Source organism: Apis mellifera, linkage group LG15, assembly GCF_003254395.2.
Source record: "Apis mellifera strain DH4 linkage group LG15, Amel_HAv3.1, whole genome shotgun sequence".
Taxonomy (NCBI): Eukaryota; Metazoa; Arthropoda; class Insecta; order Hymenoptera; family Apidae; genus Apis; species Apis mellifera.
This window is the reverse complement of record NC_037652.1, coordinates 8,739,937-8,755,216: the sequence shown is the minus strand read 5'-3', so window position 1 is coordinate 8,755,216 and position 15,280 is coordinate 8,739,937. Positions and strand designations below refer to the sequence as shown.

Here is a 15,280-nt window from a genome sequence, read left to right as displayed (position 1 = left end):
CAATCTAACTTATATATCCTTATATATAAATTTATCAAAAATGTGTATTTTTCTGCCAAGGAATGGATGTACGAAATAATCGATTACCGACCGAGCTCTTAGAAGAAATTTCCATTCGAGGACTCGGCTGTGATGAAAATAAGCAAACACGAGAAAGAATGTTCTTTTTTATTTAAATTATTATTTCAAGAGATTGGAAATAATTCTGCGATTTTCGACGAGGGTACACCATACTTTTTACTTCTTTCCTCGAATACTTTATATAAATTTATCAAAAATGTGTATTTTCCTGCCAAGGAATGAATGTACGAAATAATCGATTACCGACCGAGCTTTTAGAAGAAATTTCCATTCGGCGAAAGCAAACGCGAGAAAGAATGTTCTTTCTTATTTAAAATTATTATTTCAAGAGATTGGAAATAATTCTGGGATTTTCGACGAGGGTTCACCGTATTTTTTACTCCTTTCCTCGAATACTTTATATAAATTTATCAAAAATGTGTATTTTCCTGCCAAGGAATAAAAGTACGAAATAATCGATTACCGACCGAGCTCTTAGAAGAAATTTCCATTCGAGGACTCGGCTGTGATGAAAATAAGCAAACACGAGAAAGAATGTTCTTTCTTATTTAAAATTATTATTTCAAGAGATTGGAAATAATTCTAGGATTTTCGACGAGGGTTCACCGTACTTTTTACTCCTTTCCTCGAATACTTTATATAAATTTATCAAAAATGTGTATTTTCCTGCCAAGAAATGAAAGTACGAAATAATCGATTACCGACCGAGTTCTTAAAAGAAATTTCCATTCGGCTGTCCGGTGATGAAAATAAGCGAAAGCAAATACGAGAAAGAATGTTCTTTCTTATTTAAAATTATTATTTCAAGAGATTGGAAATAATTCTAGGATTTTCGACGAGGGTGCATCATATTTATTTTTTACTTCTTTCCTCGAATACTCTCCTTATATATAAATTTATCAAAAATGTGTATTTTCCTGCCAAAGAATGAAAGTACGAAATAATCGATTACCGACCGAGCTCTTAGAAGAAATTTCCATTCGGCTGTCCGGCGATGAAAATAAGCGAAAGCAAACACGAAAAAGAATGTTCTTTCTTATTTAAAATTATTATTTCAAGAGATTGGAAATAATTCTAGGATTTTCGACGAGGGTTCGTCGTACTTTTTACTCTTTTCCTCGAATATTCTCCTTATATATAAATTTATCAAAAATGTGTATTTTCCTGCCAAGGAATGAATGTACGAAATAATCGATTATCGACCGAGCTTTTAGAAGAAATTTCCATTCGAGGACTCGGCTGTGATGAAAATAAGCAAACACGAGAAAGAATGTTCTTTCTTATTTAAATTATTATTTCAAGAGATTGGAAATAATTCTAGGATTTTCGACGAGGCTGCACCGTACTTTTTACTCCTTTCCTCGAATACTTTATATAAATTTATCAAAAATGTGTATTTTTCTGCCAAGGAATGAAAGTACGAAATAATCGATTACCGACCGAGCTCTTAGAAGAAATTTCCATTCGGCTGTCCAGCGATGAAAATAAGCGAAAGCAAACACGAGAAAGAATGTTCTTTCTTATTTAAAATTATTATTTCAAGAGATTGGAAATAATTCTAGGATTTTCGACGAGGATTCACCGTACTTTTTACTCCTTTCCTCGAATACTCTCTTCGCTCGAGCGACGTCAATGATAAATTAATTCGAGAAGAAAAACAAACGGAACGAAATGGAGGAAGATTCGAGAAGATTGAAGTTGGAAAGCATGAAGAGAGAGAGAGAGAGAGAGAGAGAATTAAAATCAACCCCTTTAACTCGGATTAATTCGCAGCCAACGGGTCATTCATCGAAAGCTTTTCGTGATTTCTCCCGATTACTTGGACATTATTGCCGGGTAATAGCCGGTTGTGCGAGCCGTTATTACGCGAGAACTGGCTATTTGCAAATGGCCGACTGGTAAGTGAACAGCGTGAAAAGGGGGAAAGAAAACGTACGAAAGCGGTAAGGAAAAAGGCGGTAGGTGAAAGAAAGTAAAAAAAAAAAGAAACCGTTTCTCGACACTCATAATAGGGGGAGGAGTCGTTTACCATACCACAGTGAATGGGACGAGAGATAGATAAAAGTTGGATCTATTGATCGGTAACTTTTTTCACGTTTCATAAAAGGTTTCGTTAAACTGTTAACCACCCGTCTCCGTTTATTTAAAAATTCTCAATAGATGGGCGTGTTACGAACGAGTGTATACAAACGAAACGAGCGAAATTGGCCGCGAACACGCACGTTACCGACTCGCTCGATTCTTATCGCGCACCCAACAACGCGATAAAGACACGTGCATCGTTTCGATTTTGTCTTTTACTTCGCTCCTGTCCCGATAAGCTTTAATAAACGACACGTTCCCACCGATCGTCCTTTATCGTCCGATAATTATTTTCTCCTTCGTTCCACGAATTCACGACACGTAATACAAACACGCTTCAGATTTTTTTCTTTTTCTTTCTTTTTTTTTCAATGTCTTGAAATAAAAATTCTTCGTCGAGTTTATAAGTTACGAGAAAATTACTCGCAAATTTTTTCTTTTTTTTAGCGCGAAAACTTCGATACATGGACGTGTGATTTCGTGTGATTTCGCGTGCCTGCTTTCGTATCGTTGCGCGCGGTCGTTATTTTTGAAAATTTTATGGAATCGTAAAAAATTTCTGGAAACTCTCGCCCTCGTCTATCAAACAGACGATATAACAGGCGAATAGGTTTTCGCTTTATAGTTTTACGACGTTTTCGTAGTACGGCGTGTAATATTCGCGCCCAATAAGGTTTTTCAGCACGGAATAATTCCGAGTTGAAAAAGGCAAGATACTTGGAAAAGAGGTTAAAAGAAAATGTAAAACGAGTCGTTTCGTTAAACAGTGAGATTTCGAGGCCCACAAGGAAAAGAAAGAATGAAAATATATCCTCGACTAGATAAATTGTTGGCTCGATCGAAACCAAGTTTTGCTCAAAAACCACTTTGCGGTTTGTAGATCGTAATCGAGAAGAGAATTGGTGGTTGCAACAACGCGGTTAATATGGAATAATCACGTGTATTGCGCGTTATGTTTATCATTCACGAATATAACTCAAATATATATACATATATTTAGCTAAGCTGCAACCAATTGTTCCTGCCAAATACATGGCATATATCCATAAATATTGGGTTGGCAACTAAGTAATTACAGATTTTTTTTAGAAAATCAAAGACAATTTTTTCATGGAACTAAATAACTTTACTCTGTAATGTGTTGCCCATTTTGATCAATGACCTTTTGCCATCTTTCAGCCAGCATCATAATCCCACGTTCATAAAACTTGTGGTTTTTATTAGCAAAAAGCTGAATCAGGTACGATTTGATATCATCATCGTTATTGAAATTTTTACCATTCGAGGAGTTTTGTAAAGATCGAAACAAAAAGTAATCGGATGGTGCAAGGACTATATGGTGGATGCGGCAAAACATCCCAACCAAGCTCCAATAATTTTTGCCGAGTGACCAAAGATGCGTATAGCCTTGCATCGTCACGATGGAATACAACACCTTTTCGATTTGTCAATTCGGCCTGCTTTTCTTCAACCGCATTGTTTAATTTCGTTAGTTGTTCGATGTAGACAATAGAATTGATCGTTCGGTTGGGTGGTAAGAGTTCAAAATAGACAATTCCTTCGTAATCCCACCAAACTGATAACAAAATCTTCTTTCGACGAATATCAGCTTTTGATGTTGTTCGAGCTGGTTCACGTGGCCTGCTCCACCATCTTTTCCGCTTGATATTGTCGTAAACAACCCATTTTTCATCGCCAGTTATCAGTCGTTTTAAAAATGGATCATTTTCATTACGCTTCTTTAGCAAATCGCAGCTGTTAATGCGTTGCGTTAAATGCTTTTCTTTCAGTTCGCGAGGAACCCATGTATCGAGTTTTCGAACATAGCCAAGTTATTTTAAGTGGTTTTCAATGCTTTTTTTACTGATTGACAGCTGAATTGCCAACTATCAAATAACAAAATGTGTTTTACATTTGGACTACGCCAGCAAACCTAAAAATTCAACTGAAGCCATCTATGAGTAAAATCCGCAATTACTTAGTTGCCAACTCAATATAAAGGGAAGAAATATATAAAACAAGTCGAGATATAAAGCGTTCAAGCTTTTTTTCGAACTCAAATACGCACATCGTGGATCACCGTAAAAATCTCTCGTTCCACACACGAGAGATGGAAAATCGCGTGTACCATCTCCTCGACTCGAGGGGTTGTGCCATTACTCCGGAATGGTTTCATGGCCACGCTTCATACGCGTTTGGAACTGACACCGATGACATAATGCAAGGAAATTTCACACCCTCGCAACGTGACCAAGCGAATCTTCTCCCAAATTCGTCTCCTACGATGTGTCGTACATTCGTGTCTCTTTCCTCGAAACGCGACACCTTTGCGTTTCGAAAAAGCTTCGAAGAAGACATCGTTATAAACAGAATAAAAATGTCTCTCGACTCAATTTCTTCCTCCTCTTCTTCTTCTTTTTTTTACAATACGCAATTTTTCCAAAAAAAAAAAGAGAGAAAAGTTGGGGGGCGGCCGAGTTGTTGCCATTGCGGTTTGTCCGATTAAATTTCATTTCCGCGACTTTTCTCGTGTATTATTTTCGACTTTGGAAAAGTGTCCTGTCTTTTTTCTCTTTCCTCCTCTCCAAAGAGTCTAATAAAGCGGATCTAATAGCAGAAGAATTTCTACGCCGATAGAAAATTCATGGATCCGAGAGCGAGAGAAGATTTATGCTTCCGCGTTCCTTCCTTCCAGAAATCTTTCTCCTCCTCCTCCTCCTTCTCTTCCTCTTTCTCGAAAGGGGCGCGCTCACTCGTTCGGAAACTATCGGTATAGGGTATAATATCGGGGATTTATCGGGGACGACAATCGCGACAATTAATAATTATATATTCGATCGTGGAATGGAAAATAAGAATTGGAAATCATGATTCAAAATTTCGAATTTTCGATAAAATTCCCTTGTTGTATAAATTTATATATATATTCGAATCATTCCATAATCAAATTTATTGTTCGTAAAAGAAAAAAAAGAAAAAAATAAAGAGAGATAGTAGAATTAATATCTTGTCGTACAAGAAAAGATAGCAGAATCGAATTTCCTAGTTGTATAAATATATATATTCGAATCGTTCCATAATCATTAAATTTATTGTGGGAACGACAAATGCCCAAAAGAAAAAAAAAACAAAAAAATAAAAAGAGACAGTAGAATTAATATCTTCTCGTACAAGGAAGGGTAGCAGAATTCCCTTGTTGTATAAATATATATATTCGAATCATTCCATAATCATCAAATTTATTGTGAGAATGATGAGTGCGTAAAAGAAAAAAAAGAAAAAAATAAAGAGAGATAGTAGAATTAGTATCTTCTCGTACAAGGAAGGCTAGCAGAATTCCCTTATTATATATATAAATATATATATTCGAATCATTCCATAATCAAATTTATTGTGGGAACGACAAATGCCCAAAAGAAAAAAAAAAGAAAAAAATAAAAAGAGACAGTAGAATTAATATCTTCTCGTACAAGGAAGGGTAGCAGAATTCCCTTATTGTATAAATATATATATTCGAATCATTCCATAATCATCAAATTTATTGTGGGAACGATGAGTGCGTAAAAGAAAAAAAAGAAAAAAATAAAGAGAGACAGTAGAATTATTTATATATACATATATATATTCGAATCGTTCCATAATCATAAAATTTATCGTGGGAACGATGAGTGCATAAAAAAAAAAAAAATCGATAGAGCGAATTAATATCTTCTCGTGTCGTAGAAAGAGTAGGAGAATCGAATGGTATAGCAGATTCGCAGAAGTACGCGGAGTACTCCCCCCTCCTCCAAAAAATTCGAGATGGATCGATCGCGCGGTTCCGTCGCTGTCATAAATCATCGGCGGCCGTGTATCGATAGAGCGGCCTTGAATACTTGCGAATGCTTCGGGGATAATATGTCGACAAGAAACTGGAGAGGGGGAGGGAGAGGCGGAAGAAATAACGGAGATTTTGCTAGGCGAGCCTGGAAAATCCAAACTCGGGAGAATCGATCGATTTTCCACCGCGAAACTTTGTCTTTTAATGGACAAGCTCTCCCATTGTGACGGGCAGGATCTGATCTGTAAGAAGTTGGGAGGTCAGTTTGGAAAAAATAATCGTCTAAATTGATTCGAATTTCGTGTTGTAGCGGCGAGTCTCGTTACTTCATTCGAGGAGACTTGGCTGGGGGCGGGGATTAAAGAAGTAATCTTTATCGAAATTGGTGGTAGTGGGCGGAAAGGGGAGGGGTATTAGATGAAGAGGAGAGGGAAATTATCGGGGACGAAATCACCGTGGTTCCAACGTGGCGATAATAAATCAACCGTTTTTGCGGGACAATGTATTTGGCGTCGGGCTTAAACCACGGATCCCGCTAACACCGCTCGCTTGGCGTTTCGCCAATTTCCTTGAATTTCTATATATCATCGATGATGAAAATATACGCGGCGTTATTGCCCCAACCACTTCATTCCATCCATGAATGAAGCTAGTTTCTTTTCTCTTTTTTATCATTATTATTTCCTTTTTCCCAAAAAAGAGGAAAACGATTCGCACGTTCCCCCCTCTTTGACGCTTCTTTCACGCCGAGGTAAGTTTATCATCATTTTTGAGAGAGAGAGAGAGGAAAATATACTCGTCGTAGAAAAAGAAAAGGAAGGAACGTTTGGGAGCTGTGGACGTCGCGAAAACCCAAGCGCTCTTTCATATCGATGCGCTTTCTATTTTCCACGGGAACCGTGTTCCCGGCCAGACGAGGATCTACCAGCGTGTACGTTGGTACGTGGCTAGCTAAACAACGTGTTTACAAGCACCGCTGACATCGGTCACCTCTTCGCGGCGTGTTACTCCTGATTGAGAAGCGTTGCCCAGCTCCCAATGTTACAATGTTTCTACCTCCTTCCACTGGCCGCGCTACGATAATTGCTCTTCGCATCGATCGGTCGTCGCCACGTGTTCTCCTAATCGCTCGATGACCACTTCGAGCCGAAAGAATTCTTCGCGCGTCCCACAATGATTCTCATAAAATTCGCAATTCGAGGGAAAATTGTATCGAATCGTTTCTGGTAAATTATTTTAATTGCGTCGATTGAGGGGAAATTTATTTATTTTTTTCTTTCAGCCGGTCGAGAAAAAGGGAGGAAAGTGTGGCGTAACGATCGACATTTATGCCCGCCACGTTTTATCGGTCGTTATTTATTAATGGTAATTGCGATTGGCGCGATTACGGTTCGTCGAAGGAGGGAGAAGGAGAATTTAAGCGTCCCAAGTATATATATATACATGTATATGTGTAATATACATTCCGTAAGAGGCGTAAAAAGAAAAATTCGTGAACAAGAGCCACAAGAGTTGTTTTCTCCTCTGTTCTAGGATTTATTTCGTTTATACCACGGTATATGTATATTCGCGGACGATGCTTTTTCGCATTACGATCCACGTGCGCGGCGCGCGGTGCGCACGGTTCAGCGTGTTAAAATAAAGCGGATTCGTTGTCTCTTCGCCCACCTCTCCTCTCCAATAATCATAATGGAGCGCCGCGGCGGTAGGCCGCATACCGACTGTACGCGCCTCCTAACCCTTTCACCCTTTATCACCGCTACCCTTCCTTTGCGCCCGTGGCTGGCTTTGCATTACCCTCCCTCCCTCCCTCCTACCCCTCCGCGCTCGTAAATTTATTCGAGTATCGGTGGAAATATTGTAGATAGACCTTTAGGAACAAGCGGAGGAGGAGATGTCGATCGAGAACGATAAATAACGAGTATGGGGGTGGGTTAAAATGTTTTCTAGAGCTGGCATTTTCCCACGGCGGAAAAAGGGTTGACCTCCTTTTTTATATATATATATATTTTCTTTCTTTTTTTAACCACCCCGTTCGTTCGAACCGCTATGATATCTCGTAATTCTTCGGACAATGGCGTTGTCTCGTAGCTTTATCTCGTCCTATAATCTGTTATCTTCTTTCTTTTTTTTTTTTATTTAAGTTTAACTCGTCTTGTGACAGGGAGAGGTAAAAATATTATCGAAATATATTATATTGTGTTCGCAAATTTTAAAGAGGTATTATTTTGTAATTAATTATGGGGCGAAGGGAGCAAGATTGGTTTGTACGTAAAAAAGGTGTGCAACGACCGAATGGAAAACTCTGGTTTCCAATCGAGCCAGATAAATAAGTTTTCTAGCTATATATCGGTATCGAAGCTGGACCAGATACGGCGCGTGGATATGGCGCGAACGTTTATTAACATCGAAGTGCTTTCAACGAATATGAGCATCGAGTAATCCATAGGGATAAGGTAGGCCGAAAAGCAATCCGTTTCGTATTTTCGACGAGAGAGAGAGGAACTATGCCAGCGTTAAAAGCTTTATCGTTCATCGTTCATATCTCGTTACATCTTTCTCTCTTTCTTCATTTCCATTCTCCCTCTCTTTCTCTCTCGAGCCTAATATTATTCCTCCTCGACGCGCGAGATAATAGTTCCTTTTACTGTAACGATGTTTAGATCCCTCCCTATTTTTATTAATCCGTTTGCAAGTGAAAACTGTGGCCAACCACTAGTTAACTAAACCGAAGCAATAAATCCGAATAAACTGAAACCTATTTAATTGCGGAGCAGAATCGGAGATATATACCATGACCCAAATCTAACACAAACGTAATTTAGATTAATCCTGTATCTTCTATATCCCAAATAATTAGATCCCTATTTTTAATTTTAATCCACGCTTGGTTGATAAAGTAAAATAGAGTATGGAGGAGAATTTTAATTTAAATAAATAATTTTTAATTAAAATGCATTATGACCTTCCGTCAAACGGACCTCTGTCTCGTTTAAACTTTCCCTCCCTTTTCGTACGCGAAAAACGATTCGCGGAAATCGTTATCGCTTTATATCTTTATAAATTTCGTATCGGGCCAATTTCCACCCACTTCCATACCGAGATCCACAGAGAAATAAAAATTTGCCAGGAGGCGGGGGGCGAAACCAAGTTTTCAATATTTTGAGGGGAGCTCGGTATATGTACGGGGATATCCAGTACTGCGCGCGCGTGTGTGTGTGTGTGTACGCGCGAGCCTCCTCCCCTGCCCCCGATCCCCGTAACGAAATCGATTCGGTCACGATTCCGCCACCGGGACTGGCCATTTCCAACTTTGTTACGTATTATATTTTATTGCGCGTCGATCGATCAACCATCGGGGAAGGTTTATTTTCGGCCAAGTCGGCAAACAGAAAGTGCTTTTAAAGCGGTTTATTCCGTTCCCCCGTTATGCTCGTCCCAACGCTTTCTGGAAATCAATCGTTCCCGCTAATATGGAGAAACGAACGCCCGTCTCTCCTTCAAGATTTATCGTTTGGAATAGAGAAGAAACTGGCCTACGTATATAAATGATGGGTTATTAATTCTTCTAGACGAGAGGAAGGGAAGAAGGAAAAGGAGAATTGATCGATAGGATCGAGTGTCCTTGATCCTCGTCGTTTGCAAACCGAATATAATATTGCCAAGTTGACAAATAGTCGCACACTCGTAGCGTGGATTTTAACTAATTCCGCTTCTCTCGTTATCTTTCCGTAAATTGCCGTAAGACGTTCGTTAATTTTAATCCCGCTCGTGAAGAGGTATAATTGAAATTTACCAGGGGAGGGGATCATCCTTTGTTTAACGACGAAAGACGAGTTTGCAGTGCAAATGTGTCCGGGATCTGGGGCGATAACAACGCTTGTTGCGTCGTGGATACGAATTTCGTGCCAGAATCTCCTCCTCTTCCGTCCCCCTTCGTTTCAACGTTCGGCCAAATTACGTTCGCGCCATTGAATCCGCATGTAAACAAACGAATAAGTCCGCAGCTCGACCGCCACCTGCTAATCTTTATGGCGAAATTTCGACCGCAGTCGGTTTATTCGCCTCGCCACGATTCGTTTCTCGGGCAAAGCAAGTCGACACGATACACGATTTCTTTCGCGTAACGTAATGTTAATTTATTTCTCGATCGGGTAACGCGTTATTCTGCGTACGAAAAATTTCGTGGATCATGGATCGAACGATGGAACGAACAATTACGGAAGGAAAAAAGTTAAAGATATTTCGCGATCGAGGCGAGGATTCATTCTATAATTTCTGAAACTTTCAAAAAGCTTTCGCTCGAGATTATCGGCGAGTGCTCAACGATACACGGCGCTCCGGGACGCAGATAGTTTTTATACGCGATCGAAGTACAATGTCGATGGCGTGTTCCAGTTTGAGAGTAAATAATGTTTTTCCTCCCGTTTTTCCGCGCGTCACGTTTGAACGGCATCGAGGAATTCGTTATTGCTTTGTCCCCGATATACCGATATTTTATCACTACTTTCGTTACTTTTGTAAATTAAAATCTTGCGCCGGTATTCGCTGGTGTGTTAATCGATACTTCTACTCGATGAATTTCCATCTACTCGATGCGCGCTTCTAACTTTTTCTTTTTTCTTTTTTCCTTTGACAGCGTTGTTTCGGATCGATTTAGCGCGATACGAATCGATCGGCGCAGACGTTTCCCACAGAATATGCCTGGGACGGAGAAGGCCAAGGCGTTTCCTCTCGCGGCTCGTGTTCCCTTTTGTGTTCCACGGCTGTGCAGCGGCTGTCTGCCGTCTAAAAACTTGGCGGGCAGAAATTCAGCGAAATACGCAGGGTTTCCCTTTTAGAACCGCGTTCCCGTATGTACGCGATTCTTACGTTGGCGAGGCGCGGGATAGGCGTCCGTTTCTTTCGTTCCACTCCACGCGGTACCGGTTTGACTGGGTTACGAGATCCGAGATCCATTCCCTCCACTTAATTGACCCTGGATTTCATTTACGATGCCTTCCATACTATTTCGCGTCGCTTATGGAAAACAACATCTTTTACACCGATTCTGTCCAAGGCGTAACGGGCTCAACTTTATATCATTCCCTCTATCTCTGCCTGTTGTCAAAACTTTAACCAAAGTTTAATCCTCGCTCGATTTGCGCGACGCGAGGAAAAATCTGCCTTCTCGAAACAAAAATTCGCGTTTTAATTATCCGCGGCGAGGGGAGAAACGCGGGACTCTAATTATTTGGTAAATTATAAGTGTGACGCCTCTGGTGTCGTCGAATCCTAGATGTTGTTGCAATATTGTAGAATTTACGGTATAAAATGAAGCACGGGGATCGCGTAATTAACATCGGCCAGTTACCACGGTTAATGTCACTTCTAACGAGATGTAATTTACGGTATAATGGGAAGGGGAGGGGAGGGCACGGTTCGCTGGTGAATATCAGATTGGCGCGCGTACACGAAATTTCTCTCGCTGCTCGAAACGCGAACGAAACAAGCCGGCGTTCCTCCTGCAGGCGAAACAATCGGCCCGTTTCAAACGAGCCTTCCATCTGGGTTAATTAATTCTCGCGTCACGCGTTTACGATAGGGTAACCGTCGTAAACGAAACGGCTCTCTCTTCTCGTCCTCGTCCGACCTTCCCCCAATACTCGTTCCGTCCTCGTTCCAATTAATAAAAGCACCGCGAAATTTTTAAGCGGAAGCGGCTCGAGTCGATCCCTCGACGGTCCGTCGACGAGGATCATTGGGGATTTAGGATCGATGATTAAGACGAAGAATTCGAAAAGATAATTGTTATCAACGATTATAGATTGAAATTTTAAATCTTTTTCAACGGATTAAAAAAATTTATATATATATATATATATAAATAGGCAGAGAATTAATCGATGATTGAGAAGTATTCTATAAATATTTTAATTTAAATCGTTTTTTTCTTCTTTTCGAAAATTGAAGTTGAGTAACTCGTTTTATTAGAAATTCAATCACAATGCGATGATTTATCGATGATTTCTTATACGTCCTACATCGTTTACTCGATAAGAGTCGAATGTAGGAAAAGTAGAAACTTTCTTTCTTCCTTTTCATTTCCATATTTGATTCGCAAAACTTTGCATAATTATATTAAAATTAATTTTAGTGTTTACGTTACTTGATTGATTCTTTAATTTAACTTGATATTTATGGATTAATTTTCAAAGCTATCTTATATAAAATAATATTTCTAACTTTAATTCTCAATTTTTTTATTCCTTTCAATCTCTTCATTCGTCAATTCTTTCATTTAATAATTTTCAGGTTCATACCTGGTCTCAGTTTAATTCAATTTCCCGCTAAAAACTTTCGAATCACGAATATATTTACAATTTCCTTTTTTATTCTATACTAATCAAATCCATCGTTAATCTTTCTTTTTACATATATTTAATCACATTTTCAACGAAATTGTAATAAAAAATTTTCTCGAATAAAAGATTAAATAATCTCCGTTTATTCGAACGACAGCGCGGCAAATTCAAAAAAGGCACCAGAATCGAAACAGCGTCCGTCGACATCCCCCCTCCCCTGACTCGCGCTGATAAACGTACAGAGTCGCATATTTTCACGAACGCCTGGTGAAATACGTGTCTCGATGGGAAGGATTTTCGGTGAAAATCGATGGACAGGAAAGGAGAATAGAGAAAATTACAAGCAAGCTTTCTGTCTTCGCTGGCTACGATTTAGAACGAGAGCGACGTGGAGCTGGATGGAAGGCGCGTTTAATTTAACCGTGAATAACCGTAAGCACGCTCGACTGTGCGCAACTAAGCAAACGAACGGCCAATTATATCGCGCCGTAAGTCCGAGTTAAACCGAAATCTGTTGTGTCATGGATCCACTGTTGGCCGACGATAATTCCTCCCGATGGAAGATACGTTCGAATGAAAAAATTGGTTAATTATCGTTTACGCGGCATCTCTTCTTTTTCGCGTATATCCTGGTTAAAAATGTAGAGAACGATAAAAGTATCGGAGATGAATCATCGTTTTCTATTTTTCTAGAGACGGAGACGGAGATTGTATATTATGGACAACAAAGAAGGGTTGATTATAACGTCGAGCTGTTTGCATTGCTCGGGTTGTGCAAATTCGAAGTAAGTTGATAGGATCGAGTTAATCAATGGGCAAAGATTGACTCGGATTGACAGAGATTTACAGAGATTTGCTAAGGTCACTGGGTTTCATTCCCAACGTGGAAATTGAAATTTACGTACGTTTGCCGAGTTTTATTAAATAAACGTGTAAATATTATTCTCCTTCCGAAATTGTCATCCGGGAATTATTATTTGGCTGTGGATTGGTATTGACATATCGTACAGTTACGTTTGCACGTGTTTTACGATACGCTGCGCATCAAATTAATGAAGAGCAACCGATCATTTCGACGATACGTAGTATTTTGAAAAAAAAAAAAGGGGGGGAAAAAGATTGGATCGATTGGATTCGAAGATCAAGTTCGATTCCGGTAAATAAATTTAAAGAAAATAACGTAAAAAAAACAGGTGATAACAGTGGTGATATGGTTTAATGATCGATTTATAGATTTCTAATTTTTAAAACGTGAATTTTTGAAACGAGATTGGTTGGTTTAAATTCCAAAGTAATCTGTCAAAGAAGCGAAAATGAAAAACACGGAGATACTCTGTGTCGCGATGAATGCCAAGAAAGGAACGAAGAATGTAATTAAATCGTATTATTATTAAGAGAAAATTAAGAGAGAAGATTTTTATAGCCAAGTACTTTTCACATTGTCGATACCTTAAGATTACGAGGAATATTAATTACTCGAAAAGAGAGTTTCGACTTGAAAGTTAATTAAAGATTTCGATTGATTGAAGAAAAGAAAAAAAAAAAAAAGAAAATAGGAAAAGAAGAAACGAAAAGCGGCAAAATTCTTGCAGTCGATTATGTTCCTCCGAGAGTAACTACTATCACTGTTTTACAAATAGCACTTATATATCACATAGGTGGATCACATTTTCCTTCTTCCAGGATTCCACACACGTTCGTCGTCACTTATTGCCGTTGTACATCGCGAAAACTATTCTTATGAAACTGCCGCTTCTACAGCAGCGTTATATCGCGTGTATTCCATTTCTGGCTGGAATCCCTTATGATAAATTTTTCTCCTTTACCGGTAAGTTGTACATTCGCCGATTTATCGAGGCGAAATATATAATTGGCTGCGTCAAAGGTGTCGTAAATTCTTTCAGAACCCGTTCCTCTCTTTGTTCGTTCATTTAAGATGAATAGAACGGGAGAATACGGGGTTTACTCCTCGATTCCTCCGGATTTACGAAAATATTTTCTCTGAAAAAACGGCAATTACGCGGTAGAACGGAGACAAAGGATAACGGAATAGGCCGAGAACAATCGAGACTCCTCGAACGGTTTGCACCGGTCGAGCGGCACGCGTCGCCTCGAGCACCAATTGTGACCCGTCTTCTCTTCCACGCAGCGACGTAAACCGTATGTATGTATGTAGGTCGTTTCGCGTGCGCGAATACGTTTCGCGTGGAAGCGAAGAATATTCCAGAATGCGCAGGTTACAATGCGACCGCGAGTCGCGCACGCGCACTGGCAGCCAACCATCGGAGGAGTCACGTTTCTTGCGCTTGGAGCTTCATTTTACGCCACAGATATCTATTCAGCGGGAGAAAAGTTTTTCAATAGACGAGAAGAGACGCGAAAGTAGCGAATAGAGAAAGGAAGATTACCGGTATTGTTCCTTGGTACGTATATAATTCTATTGTAATATGAATCATCGTTTCTCTTTCTTTTTTCGATATCGATATTCCGTTCGTATATACGGTTCGTTCCTCGATTCTGCCTTCCGTTCTTTCGGCGTTCGCCGTTGGCGTCGCTGCTCGTAATAATACGTGACGCAACGCGGGACGCATGGATCGCGCGTATCGAACGCATGTACGGAATTACTGTTATATAAGTGGATCCGGTCGTAAACATTTGTGCAGTTGGCGATGCAATTTATCGGGACGGTGCAAGGTAGCAAAATCGTTAATCGGCTCCTGACCGTATGAATTTTCAAATAACAATACCCCTCCCCTTCTCCTCTCCGGTAATATCCGCCCGTTTATGTGCGAATTCTCACAATTGTAACGCTCGCGCGTTATCTATCCCGCGATCGGACGATGAATAGATATAATTGTATTTGTACATTATTTGTAACATTTGAAGGCGATAATTCGCTTGGAAAATTTATTTCTTCTAATCGAGGTTACGTACGAATCGGTTATAATTTCGT

The 15,280-nt window shown here is 39.6% G+C and overlaps 1 protein-coding gene across 3 annotated transcripts in view; it reads left to right on the top strand.

Moving 5' to 3' along the window:
• LOC726948 (suppressor of lurcher protein 1) overlaps positions 1-15,280 on the top strand; it is a 388,735-nt gene that overhangs the window by 6,294 nt on the left and 367,161 nt on the right. Inside the window, exon 1 of one of the 3 annotated variants that reach the window (XM_006563653.3) lies at positions 13,913-14,750. The exons of the other annotated variants lie outside the window; for them this stretch is intronic. The gene's annotated coding sequence lies outside the window, so the exon portion shown is untranslated. Of the gene's footprint in view, positions 1-13,912; positions 14,751-15,280 lie in introns of those variants that run through there. 3 annotated transcript variants of the gene reach the window in all.